The 17,912-nt window shown below is 48.8% G+C and overlaps 1 protein-coding gene across 2 annotated transcripts in view; it reads left to right on the top strand.

The window, feature by feature from the left end:
• The first annotated feature begins 898 nt into the window (after positions 1-898).
• The window catches only part of CNR2 (cannabinoid receptor 2), a 39,698-nt gene continuing 22,684 nt past the window's right edge, over positions 899-17,912 (top strand). For both annotated transcript variants that reach the window (XR_010337755.1, XM_012439873.3), the window contains exon 1: positions 899-1,021. The gene's annotated coding sequence lies outside the window, so the exon portion shown is untranslated. The remainder of the gene's footprint in view (positions 1,022-17,912) is intronic.

Below are 17,912 nucleotides of genomic sequence, written 5' to 3'. Positions count from 1 at the left end.
TCAGGGGTTCAAGACCAGCCTGGCCAATATGGTGAAACCCCGTCTCTACTAAAACTACAAAAATTAGCTTGGCATGATTGCGCACTCCTGTAGTCCCAGCTACTCAGGAGGCTGAGGCAGAATTTCTTGAACCCAGCAGGTGGAGGTTCCAGTGAGCCGAGATCATGCCATTGCACTCCAGCCTGGGCAGTAGAGTGAGACTCCGTCTCAAAAACAAAAACAAAAACAACAAAACACACAGGAAGCTATCACCTAAGTCAGGATTTCTAGTATCTCTTGGAAAATACAGCACAACTTCCAAACGCTTGGAACATCTGGCAGTTCGTCTGTACTCCCAATCAGAAAAGCTTGGCTGGAACTAAGAGGTACCTGCCCCTCTCCACTGGCCCAGATCAGGGTCTGGGGTGTGGGGCAGGTGCCTCTCAGCTGGGCAGGTGGAGAGGGTCAGGCACCTCTCAGCTCCAGCCAAGCTTTTCCACAGTCCCTGCCACTCCCTATTGTCCCACACCAGTACCCATCACCAATTATGTTAATCTGCCTGTAGACATTTGCATTTCAAAGCTCTGGCCTCGTGGTAAAGAGGCATTGGAATGGCATGTCCTTTAGGTGATCTAGTGTAAGGCTGGTGCATTATCCTCATTTTACAGATAAAGAAATTTGCCTTTAGGGAAGTTAAGTGAATCAATATCATAACGAGGCAGGATTAGAACCCAAGTCCCTTGACTCCAGGCTCTAGGCCCATGCCCCACCCTGGCCAGAGTTCGTTGTGAGAAAGAACCCAACCACAGGGGCAAAAGCATTGTTGCACCAGGGACCTGGAGGGGAAGTGGTAACAGGCACGGAAGGCCAGACCTCCTCACACTCACTCATCTGTGAAAAAGTAGAAAAGCAAGAGAAAGCTGGGGGGTGGCAGCTCAACAGGTGCTCTGAGTGGCACCCAGGGTCGGGTCCTGGGAGAGGACAGAAAGCAACTGGGACCCCTCTACCCCCGGCAGCTCCCGGTGCCCAGCCACCCACAACTGTGAGTAGCTTTTTATGTTGTTTATTTTAGGCATCTTCCTCATTCCAGAAAACCTGTATTCTTTTTTGTCTGTTTTTGAGACGGACTTTTGCTCTGTTGCCCAGGCTGGGATACAGTGGGGCAATCTCAGCTCAGTGCAACCTCCACCTCACAGGTTCAAGCAATTCTCCCGCCTCAGCCTCCGGTGTAGCTGGGATTACAGGCATGTGCTACCACACTCAGCTAATTTTTGTATTTTTAGTAGAGACGGGTTTCATCATGTTGGCCAGGCTGGTCTCAAACTCCCAACCTCAGGTGATCTGCCCACCTTAGCCTCCCAAAGTGCTGGGATTACAGGGGTGAGCCACTACGCCCAGCCAAAACCTGTATTCTTACCTTATCCCTTCCCTACAGGGACGCAAGAAGCCAGGTGGGCCTGTCTGGGGCAGGGGATAGATGTCATTTCAGGACACCTGGGGTTTTGGAGGACTGGTCGCAGGAATGCTCAGGGCTGATATCCTCCTCCTAGGACCAGGAATCAGGACTTTGGCTTTCATTTCATTACAGGGACAAGAATCACACACACAGAGATGGCCTTGTTGTGTGTGCACAGCACTTTAGTGCACAGATGCACTAAAGAGTGGTTTGATTTATTTAATCCTCACAACAGCTGTATGCAGTAGGTGCTATCACTGTTGCCCACTTGATAGATATGGCTAGGTGACTTACCCGAAGTCACGTGGGCATTGAATGAGCGCATTGGCTTGAGCCTAGGCACTCTGGCTTCACAGCCCACCCTTCATCCCCCAGGCTATCCTGCCTCACTGTGGACTGCAACAGTAGATGGGGGCCAGGAAAGGGCAGGGGCTGACAGAGGCCTCTGAGATGACCAGGTGAGTCCCGCACTCTCATTTTATAGATGGGAAACCGCAAGGTAGTGTTAGGGTTCACACTGGACTCAGGAGACCAGGGGTCTCCCTTGGGGTAAGTTCCATTCAGCGGAGGGAAGAGCAGTGTTTTCCAGCATGCCCTGGGGTCAGCGTCTAGGTCTGAATCCCAGCTCTGCTACTGGTATCTCGATGGCCTCAGGCAATTCACTCCATTTCTTTCCCGCTCAGCTTCCTCTTCTGAAGAAATATGGGCCCCAGAAGGTCACTCACAGGCTTGTTGCGAGGGTCGACTGCCTGACGCAGGCACAGCGAGGGCAGCGGCACAGGGCTTGGGAGTGACCGTGGCAGAGAGTTTGATTTTCACCCCATCTGCCCTTGACATGGATTTGAGATGCGGATAAATGAGGCCTGGCTGCTTTTCCCTGGAATGAGTGGCAAACAGACACCTTGGCGGCATGAAAGCCAGACGGAGGCTGGGGAGCAGTTCAGGGAGACCTTAGGAGGTGGAGTCCCAGCAACCCTGGCCGCAGCTCTGTAACCACCTTGTGGTGCACCAGAATAACCCCCTAAACTGCCCTGGGCAGGTGAAGTGCATCCTTTACCCTTCGGCCAGCTAAGGCCAGGCTAAAGCAGTGAAGACGGGAAAATGGCAGCCTGGCTCAGCCAAGCAGAGACCTCCAGCGCCAGCCCCTTCTCTTCCCTCCTCATTTTACAGTAGCAGTCACTTTTTTTTTTTTTTTGAAATGGAGTTTCACACTGTCGCCTGGGCTGGAGTGCAATGGCGCGTTCTCTGCTCACTGCAACTTCCGCCTTCTGGGTTCAATGATTCTCCTGCCTCAGCCTCCCAAGTAGCTGGGATTACAGGTGCCCACCACCATGCCCGGCTAATGTTTTTTTATTTTTAGTAGAGACGGGGTTTCACTATATTGGCCAGGCTGGTCTTGAACTCTTGACCTCATGATCCACCAGCCTCAGCCTCCCAAAGTGCTGAGATTACAGGCATGAGCCACCGCGCCCAGCCACTGGTCACCCTACTGCACACACTCAGATGTGCATAAAATGTTCTTTGCCTTATTCAGATTAGATCACATTCAGTAGGACTCGGAGCCTCATCCTATTGGGCTAGGAGGAATGGAGTCTCCAAGTGCACTGAGCTTCCCTCACTCCCACCCCCACCTCTCAGCATCACACACTGACCCAGAGGGTCACACACAGAGCATAAGCGTGAGGGAGGCTCCTGGGTCCTCCTACGATGGATGCCCATTGCCCAAATGGGCTTGATCATCTGAAGTCCAGCCTTGCCCACTTCCCCGGCGTGCCTGGAGTCGATTCTTTGCAAGACCTGAAACCACTGTGTCTCATTTTGACCTCCAGGATGTATCACCCAGTGACTTCCCCCAGAGGTCCCGCTATCTCCCCAGAAAGCCAAGCCCACGACCTCTGGTCCCCTCCCATCAGGGACAATCTCTCCTCTCCCCTTGGCTGTGGGTGGCAGATGGATACTCTTCTCCCTCCACCCCCCACCTGCCTGGCCTAACCTTCGCACTGCGCTCAGGTTCTCAGTTCTCAGGAAAGGACAGGAAGAAGGGTTGTCTTCGTATAGCTTCTGCTTCCTACTCTCACCCCTGCAAAAAGTCCCTGAGCCAGGAGACGCAAAGGGCACTCTTTGTGAAAAGAGACAGGCAGCCCTATCTTACAGACAAGAAAAACCCAGGCTCAGCAGTGTCACACAGCCAAGAACAGCGGAGCCCATGTGAGGAGAGTCCCGCACTGTGGGCTGAGAGCTTGTGCTGTCAGTCACGGAATCATGTGGAATCACATGGAAACCCAAGTCTCCCTCATCAGTTACTCAGGTGACCTGGGGCACGTCACATCACTTTTCTGAACCTCAGTTTCTTCAACTCTAAAAATGACACTATCATAGCATTCCTAACCTGCCTCAAAGGAGCTCTCTTTTTTCTCTTCTTTTTTTTTTTTTTTTTTTTAATAGATGGAATTTCACCATGATGGCCAGGCTGGTCTTGAACTCCTGACCTCATGTGATCCACCCACCTTGGCCTCCCAAAGTACTAGGATTACAGGCGTGAGCCACCGCACCGCGCCCAGCCAAGTTAGAGGAGGCGTCCCTGAGTGGGCGCGAATCTTTTTTTTCTTAAGCAAACATTGATGAAACATTGGCTATGCATTAGAGCTCTGTGACCTTTCCTCATTCACTCCTCACCACAGCTTAAGAGGGAGCTGCTATCACTAACCATGTTTGCAAAGTGAGAAACTAAGCTCACACAAGGTTAAGACTTGTCCAGGGGGCTGGGCATGGTGGTTCACACCTCTAATCCCGGCACTTCGGGAGGCCCAGGCAGGAGAATAGCTTGAGCTCAGCAGTTCAAGACCAGTCTGGGAAACATAGTGAGACCCTGTCTCTACAAAACAAAAATTAAAAATTAGCCAGGCCTGGTGGCACATGCCTGTGGTCCCAGCTACTCAGGAGGCTGAGGTGGAAGGATCGTTTAAGCCTGGGAGATTGAGGCTGCAGTGAGCTATTATTGCCTGGGCAACTGAGCAAGATCCTGTCTCAAAAAAAAAAAAAAAAAGAGACAAAAAAAGAGAAGCTTGTCCACGGTCACACAACTGGTGGTAATGGCAAAGCTGAGACTCAGTCCGGGTCAGCCTGGATCCAGAACCAAACCGCGCCGTGGTGGGAATCAAATCGGAGAACAGGAGTGGAAACGCCTCTGGCTGCGGAGATTCAGTGCAGGCTCGGGAGCCATCACCAGGGCTGTCTTTATTGTGTTGCTTGCAAGGTTGTGGTTCAGATGCCATCACATGGACAACCTGAGAACCTATGCTGGGGAGGATACTGGGGGGATATCATATGAATATGGCTGGCTTCTCTCCCCCCACCCCAAACTGAGCAGTCCAATCCAGTCCTGCGAGGTGTCCATTCTGTGCCAAGACCCTGAGGCTCTAGTCCTTGGCCCAGGTGACTTCCCGTTTTCATGATGATCTCTGACAAACATTCCCTGCCTGTGCTTAGGGCTGTCACTGGCATTATTTTATGTAATCCTCACCTTGGTCCTGTAAAGGCACTTCTCTTTCTCTCCCCAAGCTATAAACGAGGACACTGAGGTCTCAGGAAGAGGGCAGAGTGGGAACCCACGCACAGCCAAGGCTCTCAGCCCCCAGCTATGCTACAGGGACCATCAGAAGAGTAAGATTGGGTCTCAGCCCTCTTCCAGCAGAGCCCATAACAGTGTAAACTGCTCCCTTTTCCCTCCATCTCCTGGGGAGGGAAAGGATGTACTCAGTCTTCACGCCATGCAGAAAAGACCTCAAATGCCAAGGAGAGGAAATGGCAGACAAGGGCAGATTAATGGGGTAGGTCAGCGGGGGAGGAACTGCACAGTGGGGTTAGGGCCAAGCAGGGAGGGAAGGATTCCCCAGCAGGTGAGGGAGTGAAGGCTGCTGGGGCTCCATGCAGTTGGGGAGGATATGGGTGAGTCCTTGAGCAGAGATGACTTCGTGGTTCAGTGTCCCGTGAGCTTCGTGGCTTCTCCTCCCCTACCCAACCTGCTCCCACTGCCCAGAGAGGAGGTCTTTGATCTTCTGCTTACACAGTGAGTCAGAGGCAGCTTTTCCACTCCCCCACCCCACCAACCCACCCCACTCTCGGTGGCTCCATTGCCTCCCTAGAGGTTGAAGCCACCCCTAAGTTCCTCTTTGAGAGCACAGCTGCATTCATGGTGTTGCCTCGGCCCAAATTCAATGAGTTTGTCCTCTGTTTCTCCCCAGGATCTGTTTGGGTTCTGGGAAATCTGACCGAGCTGGAAGCTGGGGAATAGAGCCCACTGAGGGCCAGGGAGGAGCCAGAGGGTGCTTCACTGACCATCTGTACCCCTCCCTCCCTTCCAGCAGGCCCATTTGACAGATGAAGCCCCAAGGCTTAGACACAACAGGCAGAGACAGGAGTCAAACCCAAGCCTGTCTTCCCACTACTTTCTACCATCTTTTCCCACCAGGGAGGGAGATGTTCCAGAAGGTTCACATCATTAGAAGGTCTTGATGCCTGTTTCCATTTTGTAAAAAGTAGTGAATAATTATTGTAATATTTAGAAGATATTTTTCTCAATGTGTGAGATCTTCCTAGGATAAGTGGAAGAATCAAATCCAGCAGTTATAGCCTGGCATGGTGGCACACCCCTGCTGTGCCAGCAACTCAGGAGGCTGAGGTGGGAGGATTGCTTGAGCCCAGAAATTCAAGGCTACAGTGAGCCAAGATTGTGCCACTGCACACCAGCCTGGGTGACAGAGCAAGATCCCCATCTCAAAAACAAAATAAATTTTTACCTGGCCGGGCACGGTGGCTCACGCCTGTAATCCCAGCACTTTGGGAGGCCGAGGCAGGTGGATCACGAGGTCAAGAGATCGAGACCATCCTGGTCAACATGGTGAAACCCCGTCTCTACTAAAAATACAAAAAATTAGCTGGGCATGGTGGCGCTTGCCTGTAATCCCAGCTACTCAGGAGGCTGAGGCAGGAGAATTGCCTGAACCCAGGAGGCGGAGGTTGCGGTGAGCCGATATCGCGCCATTGCACTCCAGCCTGGGTAACAAGAGCGAAACTCCGTCTCAAAAAAATAAAATAAAATAAATAAAATAAAATAAATTTTTAAAAAGCAATAGTTGGCCAGGCTTGGTGGCTCATACCTGTACTCCCAGCACTTTGGGAGGTCAAGGTGGGTGGATCACGAAGTCAGAGATTGAGACCATCCTCGCCAACATGGTGAAACACTATCGCTACTAAAAATACAAAAATTGGCTGAGCATGGTGGCCTGTGCCTGTAATCCCAGCTACTTGGGAGGCTGAGGCAGGAAAATCGCTTGAGCCAGGGATTTGGAGGTTGCAGTGAGCCAAGATCGCGCCACTGCACTCCAGCCTGGTGATAGAGCAAGACTCCATCTCAAAAAAAAATAAAGTTGATAGATTGAACAAACAATTATCTCATGACTCACCAACCAGGTAATTAATAATTCATCCATAGCTTTGGCTGATACATGACTTTACATGGTTTTTGCTCTTAATCTGATATCATTTAATTTATACACTTACTGAGCCAATGATTAAAGACAACATAAAAGAAACTGATGTCGAAAATACAAGGAGGCTGGGTACAGTGGCTTGCACCTGAAATCTCAGCACTTTGGAAGGCTGAGGTGGGTGATCACTTGAGGCCAGGAGTTCGAGACTAGCCTGGCCAACATGGTGAAACCCCATCTCTACTACTAAAAATAAAAATAAAAATGAAAATTAGCCAGGTGTGTTGGCACATGCCTGTAATTCCAGCTATTTAGGAGGCTGAGGCTGGAGAATTGCTTGAACCCAAGCAGTAGAGTCAAGATTGCATCTTTTTTTTTTTTTTTGAGACAGGGTCTTGCTCTTGCTGCCCAGGCTGGAGTGTGGTGTAGTGGCATGATCTTGGCTCACTCCCTCCACCCCCAGGGTTCAAGCAATTCTCCTACCTTAGCCTCCTGAGTAGCTGGGATTACAGGCATATGCCACCGCGCCCAACTAATTTTTTGTACTTTTAGTAGAGATGGGGTTTCACCATATTGGCTAGGCTGGTCCTGAACTCCTGATCTCAGGTAATCTGCCCACCTTGGCCTTCTAAAGTACTGGGATTACAGGCATGAGCCACCATGCCTGGCCTGCTTCAAGGTTCATAAATGACATTTATCTGATCAAATTTCTTATATGACATATCAGAGAGGTCCTAATACTTCACAACATTTCAAAGATTGGTAAGAAGAAAGACTAATATGTATTCTTTCTTTTCCGGTACTGGGCATAAAAGAGATCTACACCTGTGAGGCATATAGGGGGGCATGCAAATAGGGGCCTGAGACATACGTTTTTCTTTTTTTGACATAGCGTCTCACTTTGTCACCCAGGCTGGAGTGCAGTGATTCAGGCATGGCTTACTGCAGCCTTGACCTCCCAGGCTCAAGCCATCCCCGCATCTCAGTCTCCCAGTTAGCTGGGACTACAGGCACATGCTACTACTCCCAGCTAAGTGAGACCTATTTTCTCATAATATAACAAACAGAAAATTACTTTTCAAAAGTATAAATTGGCCAGGTGTGGTGGCTCATGCCTATAATGGCAGCACCTTGGGAAGCTTATATAGATGGATCGCTTGAGCTCAGGAGTTCAAGACCAACCTGGGCAACATGGCAAAACTCCATCTCAGAGAAAGAAGGAAGGAAGGAAGGGAGGGAGGGAGGTAGAGAGGGAGGGAGGAGAAAGAAAGGGAGAAAGAAAGAGAAAAATTTCAAATGATACATTTATTGAAAATAGTACATTTGATTTAAAATCACTTCCTTTTTCATGGGCCATAGGAAATTATGAAATGGCTCCAGTAATTCTCACTGGGGTTTGTAAAATTATGTTTTCTCTGTCCCACACGCCCCATTTAATCCTCACAACAGCCTGAGTGGAGGTATTTTCATTATTCCCATTTTACAGATGAGGACACTGAGGCTCAAGGAGGTGATGTAATTTGCCCAAGAGACCACAGCTTTAATAAGGGGTAGGAGGCAGGCACAGTGGTGTTGGCCTGGACTCCCACTACTGGGGAGTCTGAGGGAGGAAGACAACTAAAGCCTAGTTCTCCAAAAAACGTCAGAGTGGGAGCAGAATCAGAACTTACAACTATGATCCAGGCTGCTTCTCTCTACCTATTTCCTCCTTGTTCTCAGTTGGTTCCGAGAATAAGTTCAGAACCAACTGAGAATCTGTTTGTTTTACACAGAACAGGAACGGGAACTAGAAATCCAGGCCACCTTGCAAGTTTGGCTCCCAAGGCCCGAGATTGGCTTGATAGAGTGTCCTGTGGTCTCGACAGATCCCGAATCCCAGGCCAGAGATTGTAACATGCTTTCTTTGTTATGATCCCAGGGACCAAAAGCCAACAGATGCATAAATGCACATTAATTTATTCTACTATAGAGAAGTAGAGGGAACTCACAGGAGGGTCAGCTCCCCAGATGTCTAGCCTATCCCTGGCCGTTCCTCATCTCTCCATAGCCCAAGCACCCATGCCAGGTTTAATTCATCCATCAGCCTCTGCCCAGCTGTCCCTTTGTCCCCTCAAGCCCCTTTGCCACCACTCACAGATCTTATCAGCTCCATGAGTCAAGTCTCTCTGCTGATGCTGGTTTCCTCAACTGCAGAAGAAGAGTGATACTCGTCCCCTTCATGGACTAGTTGTGTAGAATATATAAATTAATATGTAAAGTGCAGGGCCGGGCGCGGTGGCTCATGCCTGTAATCCCAGCACTTTGGGAGGCTGAGGCGGGTGGATCACGAGGTCAAGAGATCGAGACCATCCTGGTCAACATGGTGAAACCCCGTCTCTACTAATACAAAAAAATTAGCTGGGCATGGTGGCGCGTGCCTGTAATCCCAGTTACTCAGGAGGCTTAGGCAGGAGAATTGCCTGAACCCAGGAGGCGGAGGTTGTGGTGAGCCGAGATCGCGCCATTGCACTCCAGCCTGGGTAACAAGAGCAAAACTCCGTTTCAAAAAAAAATATATATATATATATGTAAAGTGCAAAGATGGCCAGGCGAGGTGGCTCGCATCTGTAATCCCAGCACCTTGGGAGGCCAAGGCAGGTGGATCACCTAAGGTCAGGAATTTGAGACAAGCCTGGCCAACACGGCAAAACCCCGTCTCTACTAAAATTACAAAAACTAGCTGGCATGGTGGCAGGCACCTGTAATCCCAGCTACTCTGGAGGCTGAGGCAGGAGAATTGCTTGCACCCAGGAGGCAGAGGTTGCAGTGAACTGAGATTGCACCACTACACTCCAGCCTGGACGACAAAGCCAGACTCCATCTCAAAAAAAAAAAAAGTAAAGTGCAGAGAATAGTACCTGACACACTGTATACAGTAGGTCCAATTTCAGTATTAGTTGCTACTATGTTATAATCACCAGGGTGTTTCAAGAGCTCAGCCTCCATGGCTCTCCATATCGCTTCACAAACTCCCCTCTTCTATTCCCCGAACCAGCCTGAATTGCAACCTCAATCCCCCATTGATGCAACCCTAGAAGCAAACCAGAATCATGGCCAGGGCAGGGGCCCTGCCCTTTGCGATCTGGCCAAGCCAGGAAGAGGTGGAGTGGCCTGGAGGCAAAGTGCAGGTGATTCAGAATGTTCACTATGTGAACATTCTGTCCTGCTGCTTTATAGAGAAGCTACCAGGAAAAGTCCTCATTGGCAAGGCGCGGTGGCTCCCTCTTGTGATCCCAGCACTTTGGGAGGCTGAGGCGGGCGGATCACGAGGTCAAGAGATAGAGACCATCCTGGCCAACATGGTGAAAACCCGTCTCTACTGAAAATACAAAAATTAGCTGGGCGTGGTGGCGCTTGTAGTCCCAGCTACTTGGGAGGCTGAGGCAGGAGAATTGCTTGAACCTAGGAGGCAGAGGTTGCAATGAACCGAGATTGCGCCACCAACAGAGAGAGACTGTCTCAAAAAAAAAAATGCTTGTTTTCTTTTTTTTTTGAGACAAAGCCTGGGGTCTCACTCTGTTGTCCAGGCTGGAATGCGGTGGCACGATCACGGCTAGCTGTAGCCTCAACCACCTGGACTCAAGTGATCCTCACTTCAGCTTCCCAAGTGTCTGGGAGCACAGGCGTGCACCACTACTCCTGGCTAATATTTTTTATTTGTAGAGACAGGGTCTTCCTATACTGCCCAGGTGTGTCTTGAACTCCTGGGCCCAAGATCTCCTCCCACCTCAGCCTCTCAAATTGCTGGGATTACAGGTGTGAATCACTGCACCCAGCCTCACTTTGAAAATCAGAAAGCAGGTTGCCCTCCTTGAGGATGTTCGCATGTGTCAGAGAGAATGCCTCCAACCAATCCATTAATAAACAGTTATTGAGCAGTGATCATGGGTGAGGTAGCTTCACTTAAGATACAGGGGTGTGGCCAGGTGTGGTGTAATCCCAGCACTTTGGGAGGCTGAGGTGGGCAGATCACAAGGTCAGGAGTTCAAGACCAGCCTGGCCAACATAGTGAAACCCTGTCTCTACTAAAACTACAAAATATTAGCTGGTGTGGTGGCAGGTACCTGTAATCTCAGCTACTTGGAAGGCTGAGGCAAAGGAATTGCTTGAACCCGGAGGCGGAGGTTGCAGTGAGCCAAGATTGTGCCACTGCACCCCAGCCTGGGCTGGGTGATAGTGTAAGACTCTATCTCAAAAAAAAAAAAGAGATACAGGAATGAACAAAATGATGGGCTCTCACTCCCTTGGAGAAACTAGTCTAGTATCCTGGTGACTAATGGTGGTGCCAGAAGCATGGTTCAGTAAAATGGTCCAAGGTGGGAAGGATAAAAATGAGATCAGGGAAGAGACGGTTGCCCATAGGTACAAGAGCGACCCGTGCTTCTCCATATGTAAGCCCCAAAGGCATTCACCTTGCCTGCTGCCTAGACAGAGCCGATTCCTCAAGACAGCAGAATTGCAATAAAGAGTAATTTACACAGAGCTGGCTGTGCGGGAGATGGGAATTTTATTATTACCCAAATCAGTCTCCCCCAGCATTTGAGAATCAGAATTTTTAAGGACAACTTGGTGGGTTGGAGGGGAGCCAATGAGTCAGGAGTGCTGATTGGCCAGGGATGGAATCACAGGGAGTCAAAGCTGACTTCTTGCACTGAGTCAGTTCACGGGTGGGGGGCCACAGATCAGATGAACCAGTTTATAGATTTGGGTGGTGCCAGCTGATCCATCAAGTGCAGGGTCTGCAAAATATCTCAAGCACTGGTCGTAGGAGCAGTTTGGGGAGGGTCAAAATCTTGTGGCCTCCAGCTGCATGACTCTTAAACCTTTATTGTTTGATTGATTGATTGATGGATGGATGGATGGAGACCCCTCTGTTGCCCAGGCTGGAGTGCTGTGGCACCATCTCGGCTCACTGCAGCCTCTGCCTCCTGGGTTGAAGCGATTCTCCTGCCTCAGGCTACTGAGTAGTTGGGATTACAGGTGCACACCACCACATCTGGCTAATTTTTGTATTTTCAGTAGAGACAGGGTTTCACCATGTTGACCAGGCTGGTCGTAATTCCTGACCTCAAGTGATCACCCCGCTTTAACCTCCTAAAGTACTGAGATTACAGGCGTGAACCACCACACCCAGCCCTAAACCATAATTTCTAATCTTGTGGCTAATGTTAGTCCTACAAAGACAATCTAGTCCCCAGCCAAGAAGGAAGTGTATTTTGGGAAAGGGCTGTTATCATCTCAGTTTTAAACTATAAACCAAGTTTGTCCCAAAGTTAGTTCAGCCTACACCTAGGAATGGACAAGGACAGCTTGGACGTTAGAAGCAAGATGGAGGCGGTTAATTAGATCTCTTTACCGTTTCAGTCATAACTTTGCAAAGGTGATTTCACATCTAGGCTGCCCAACTTCTGTGGCCGGGGTCTGGCACCAGGTGTATGACAACAGCCTGTGTTTGAATTCTGACTCTGTCATTTACAAACTTTGTGACCTCAGGCAAATCCATTCTAGCTGAGCCTCTGGTTCTTCACAGATAAGATCATGAAAATGAGACAATCAACCTCCAAGGGCAGTTTGGAGGGTAAAGGAGACAGAGCATTTCTACGTGGTAACAACATTTAAAATCTACTCTTTTAGCAATTTTGATATATGCATCATAACATCACACTGCTATTCTGAAAATATATAAAATTATTATTTTTCTCTCAAAAATAAAATGAAAACGTTTAAAAATAATATATAGTACAGGCCGAGTGTGGTGGCTCACACCTGTAATCCCAGGACTTTGGTAGGTGGAGTCTCAAACTCTTGAGACCAGGAGTTTGAGACCAGCCTGGCCAACATGGCAAAACCCCGTCTCTACTAAAAATACAAACATTAGCCAGGCATGGTGGTGCATGCCTGCAATCCCAGCTACTGGGGAGACTGAGGCAGGAGAATCGCTTTAACCTGGGAAGGCGGAGGTTGCAGTGAGCTGAGATCACACCCCTGCACTCCAGCCTGGGTGACAGAGCAAGACTCTGTCTCAAAAAATAATAATAATTTAAAAAAATAATATATAGTATGGATTTGAACAAAAACAGAAAAGGACACACTGCTTGTAAAAAGCCTTTCACAGTGCCTGCCACAAAGGAAGCACTCAGGAGAGTGGCAAATTCATTTTCTTCACATGGTTTAACCACAACAACATATTGCAACAGTTTGCGTGCAGAAGCAAAGAATCCAGCTGCCTTCTCTTAAGTCAGACAATTAAAGAGATTTGCCAAAAAAAGTTATTTTCATTTAAAAATATGTTATTTTATCATGCCTGTAATCCCAGCACTTTGGGAGGCTGAGGTGGCCGGATCACAAGGTCAGGAGTTTGAGACTAGCCTGGCCAATATGGTAAAACCTCATCTCTACTAAAAATACAAAAATTAGCCAGACGTGGTGGCAGGTGCCTGTAGTCCTAGCTACTAGGGAGGCTGAGGCAGGAGAATTGCTTAAACCTGGGAGGCAGAGGTTGCAGTGAGCCAAGATCGTGCCACTGCACTCCAGCCTGGGCGACAGAGCAAGATTCCATCTCAAAAAAAAATATGTTATTTCAGACCGGGTGCAGTGGCTCATGCCTGTAATCCCAGCACTTTGGGAGGCCAAGGCGGGCGGATCATGAGGTCAGGAGTTCCAGACCAGCCTGGTCAATAGGATGAAACCCTGTCTCTACTAAAAGTATAAAAATTAGCCAGGTGTGGTCCTAACTACTCGGGAGAATGAGGCGGGAGAATCACTTGAACCTGGGCGGCAGAGGTTGCAGTGAGCCAAGATCTTGCCGTTGCACTCCAGCTTGGGTGACAGAGCAAGACTCCGTCTCAAAAAAAGAAAGTTACTTCTATTAACATGCAATAGGATTATTAATTTTCTTTAAGCTCTCAGTTTTATTCTCCAATACTGCAAGTACTAATAGATGTAACCTACATCAACAAAAATTCTTTATTGTCAGGGTGGCTTTTAAGACAGTAAAGGGCCACTGAGACCACAAAGTTTGAGAAGTGCTGCTCCAGGCTTTCGTGATCTGTCTTTCTCACGCCAGCTCTTTTGCAATCTGACAACACCCCCATCTTCTGCCCCATGTGACTAATTGCATAACTTCCATGTTGGAAGGACCTTTTGAGATCTCATCAAAAAACCACTCCTGGAAGGGTGCAGTGGCTCACGCCTATAATTCCAGCACTTTGGGAGGCCGAGGCGGGCAGATCACTTGAAGTCCAGAGTTCGAGACCAGCCTGGCCAACATGGTGAAACACTGTCTCTACTTTCTTTTTTATTTTTTTATTTTTTATTTTTAATAAAGACAGGGTTTCACCATGTTGGTCAGGCTGGTCTTGAATTCCCGACCTCAGGTCATCCGCCCACCTTGGCCTCCAAAGTGCTTGGATTACAGGCGTAAGCCACCACGCCCAGCCTGTGTCTACTTAAAATACAAAAATTAGCCAGATATGGAGGCTGAGGCAGGAAAATTGCTTGAACCTGGGAGGAGGAGGCTGCAGTGAGCCAAGATCATGCCACTGCACTCCAGCCTGGGGGACAGACCAAGACTCTGCAAAAAAACAAACAAACAGGCTGGGCGCGGTGGCTCACACCTATAATCCCAGCACTTTGGGAGGCCGAGGTGGGTGGATCATGAGGTCAAGAGATAGAGAACATCCTGGTCAACATGGTGAAACTCCGTCTCTACTAAAAATACAAAAATTAGCTGGGCATGGTGGCATGTGCCTGTAGTCCCAGCTACTTGGGAGGCTGAGGCAGGAGAATTGCTTGAACCCAGGAGGCGGAGGTTGCGGTGAGCCGAGATCGTGCCATTGCACTCCACCCTGGGTAACAAGAGCGAAACTCCATCTCAAAACAAAACAAAACCAAAAAACCCACTCCTGGTGCAGATGGACCTACTGAGAAGGGGACTCTTGTGCCTGAGGTTATGTAGCCATCAGTTCCACCTGGGACTAGAACCAGCATCATGCCTGTCTCCTTAATCCAGGGCTCTCCTTATGATGGCAAGCTGGCAGGTGCTCCCTAGCACAATCTCAGCCTCCTGTTATTTCATCCCCAAAAGTTCTGAGTGGAGACAGAGTCTTCCCCGTCTGCTTTCCTGTCCTCACCTTCTCTCCTGCCTCTCACCTCCCTCTTTGACATTCCCCCTACCAGCCCAAGGGCACAGCAGGGATGACATTGTCACTCTCATTGGTTACCAACTAGCAAAGAACTTAAGAAAGTGAGGAGAAAGTTCTAATGGGTACACATATATAGGATATATAAGCTGCCATTCACGGAGGGCTTAGTGTGTGGCAGGCACTATATTAGGCTGAGCTAACTCACTTGATCTTCATGCCTCACAACCACTGATGGGACAAGCACTACCTGTTATGCCTGTTCTATGGATGAGGAAACTGAATGAAAGAAATGAATGAAGTGAGTGACTTTACTTGAGAGCGCAAAGCTAATAATACTTAGCAGAGCCAAGATTGGAACTCAGTGCTATCTAACTGCAAAGCCCAACAGCCTGATGGGCAAATCCCTGTGGGCGAGGTCAGGAGTCTACCTGGAAAGTGGGGAAAGGACTAAAGTCTAGGGCCTGGCCGGACTCAGTGACTCATGCCCAAAAATCTGATCATGAACTTTGGGAGACCAAGGTGGGAGGATCACTTAAGGTCAGGAGTTTGAGACAAGCCCGGGCAATATAGTGAGACTCCCATCTCTACAAAAAGTAAATAATAACAACAGCCCAGGCCAGCTCATCGTAGCAATGAAGGCATTACTGGGAAAAAATGGTCAGAAAAATGCAAAGTCAAAAAGAGAGAGAAAAGAGATAGGATTTGCTTCTGGAAATAAAGACAAAGGATTGTGCATGGTGTCAGGACTCCTTGCCCTGTGCAGAGTCACACATTCGATCCTGCGTCTTTACCAGTCTGACCTTATCATGACACAAGGACCCCAGTCCTGGCATTGCCTGCCACTTGCTATGGGTTTCTGGGCAAATGACTTGCCCCCTCTGAATCTCTTTGCTCATGGAATAGTTGAGCAACACCCGCCCCACATGATAGCCGTGAGCCTTCCCAGGCTGTGTAAATTGTCCAGTGTGTTATGAATGTGAGCATTATTAGCTCATTCTCTAAAAGAGAAGTTGCTGAAGTATAAAATAATTGAAAGAGGAAGAAGATATTTGAAAAGACTCAACAAAACTGTCCTGTTGCAGATTTCTTTTTTTTTTTTGAGATGGAGTTTCCCTCTGTCACCAGACTGGAGTACAGTGGCTTGATCCCAGCTCACTGCAACCTCTGCCTCTCAGGTTCAAGCAATTCTCCTGCCTCAGCCTCCCAAGTAGCTGAGATTACAGGCATGCACCACCATGCATGGCTAATTTTTTTGTGTTTTTAGTAGAGACTGGGTTTTGCCATATTGGCCAGTCTGTTCTCAAACTCCTGACCTCAGGTGGTCCGCCTGCCTCAGCCTCCGAAAGTGCTGGGATTACAGGCGTGAGCCACGGGGCCCTGCCGTGTTGGCAGATTTCTAATTAGTTAATTTACCAAGTATTTGTTTGGAGGTGGGAGGGAAGAATGCAAAGCAATTGGATGGGATCCTAGGTTTCCAGAGAAAGGGACAAGACCATGGATTCCAATGTCCTGAGCAGGTTTCTTTTTCTTTCTTTCTTTTTTTTTTCTTTAGACAGAGTCTCACTCGGTTGCCCAGGCTGCAGTACAGTGGCAGGATCTCCACTCATTGCAGGCTCCGCTTCCCAGGTTCAAGTGATTCTCCTGCCTCAGCCACCAGAGTAGCTGGGACTACAAGCGCATGCCACCAATGCCCAGCTGATTTTTTTGTATTTATAATAGAGAAGGGGTTTCACCATGTTGGCCAGGCTGTTCTCGAACTCCTGGCCTCAAGTGATCAACCCTCCTCAGCCTCCCAAAATGCTGGGATTATAGGCATGAGCCACTGCGCCTGGCCAAGTTTCTCTCTCCCTTCCTTCCTTCCTTCCTTTCTTCCTTCCTTCATTTACTTCTTTCTTTCTTTCCTTCCTTCCTAACTTCTTTCTTTCTCTGTCTCTCTCTCTTTCTTTCTTTTTTTTTTTTTGACAGAGTTTTGCTCTTGTTGCCCAGGCTGCAGTGCAATGGCACTACCTCGGCTCACTGCAACCTCTACCTCCCGGGTTCAAGTGATTTGCCTGCCTTAGCCCTCGGAGTAGCTGGGATTACAGGCATGTGCCACCACGTCCAGCTACTTTTGTATTTTTAGTAGAGACAGGGTTTCACCATGTTGGTCAGGCTAGTCTCAAACTCCTGACCTCAGGTGATCTGCCCACCTTGGCCTCCCAAAGTGCTGGGATTACAGGTGTGAGCCACCATGACCCGCCTCTTTTTTCTTCTCTTTTTTTAATAAAATGCTGCGGAAACATCTTTCTTTTTCTTTGAGACAGGGTCTTGCTCTGTTACCCAGGCTGGAGTGTAGTGGTGCGATCACGACTCGCTGTAACTTTAATCTCCTGGGCTTCAGTGATTCCCCCACCTCAGCTTCCTGAGTGGCTGGGACTTCAGGCACATGCCACCACACCCAGCTAATTTTTGTATTTTTTGTAGAGATGGAGTTTCACATTGCCCAGGCTGGTCTCTAAGTCCTGGGCTCAAGTGATCTGCCTGCCTCGGCCTCCCAAAGTGCTGGGACTATAGGCATGAGCCATGGTACCCAGCTCTCAGAAAGTTTCTTCATCTATAAAATATGGAAAATAATAATAGTAAGATTCTTGCAGGATTGTTTGAGATTTAAATGAGATAATGTGTAGAAAGTACTAGCACCGTGCCAAGCACTCATCAATATCCCCCAATCTTCTTTTCAAATGGCAATATTGGGATAAGAGAGAGTAGGTGGCTTCTCAATAGAGCCAGGTGGTGCCAGTGCCAGGGCTCAAACCGTGAGCACCT

This window comes from Aotus nancymaae, unplaced genomic scaffold (assembly GCF_030222135.1).
Source record: "Aotus nancymaae isolate 86718 unplaced genomic scaffold, 86718_ANA_hifiasm-v0.15.2.pri h1tg000053l, whole genome shotgun sequence".
Lineage (NCBI taxonomy): Eukaryota > Metazoa > Chordata > Mammalia > Primates > Aotidae > Aotus > Aotus nancymaae.
This window is presented reverse-complemented; position numbering and strand designations above follow the sequence as displayed.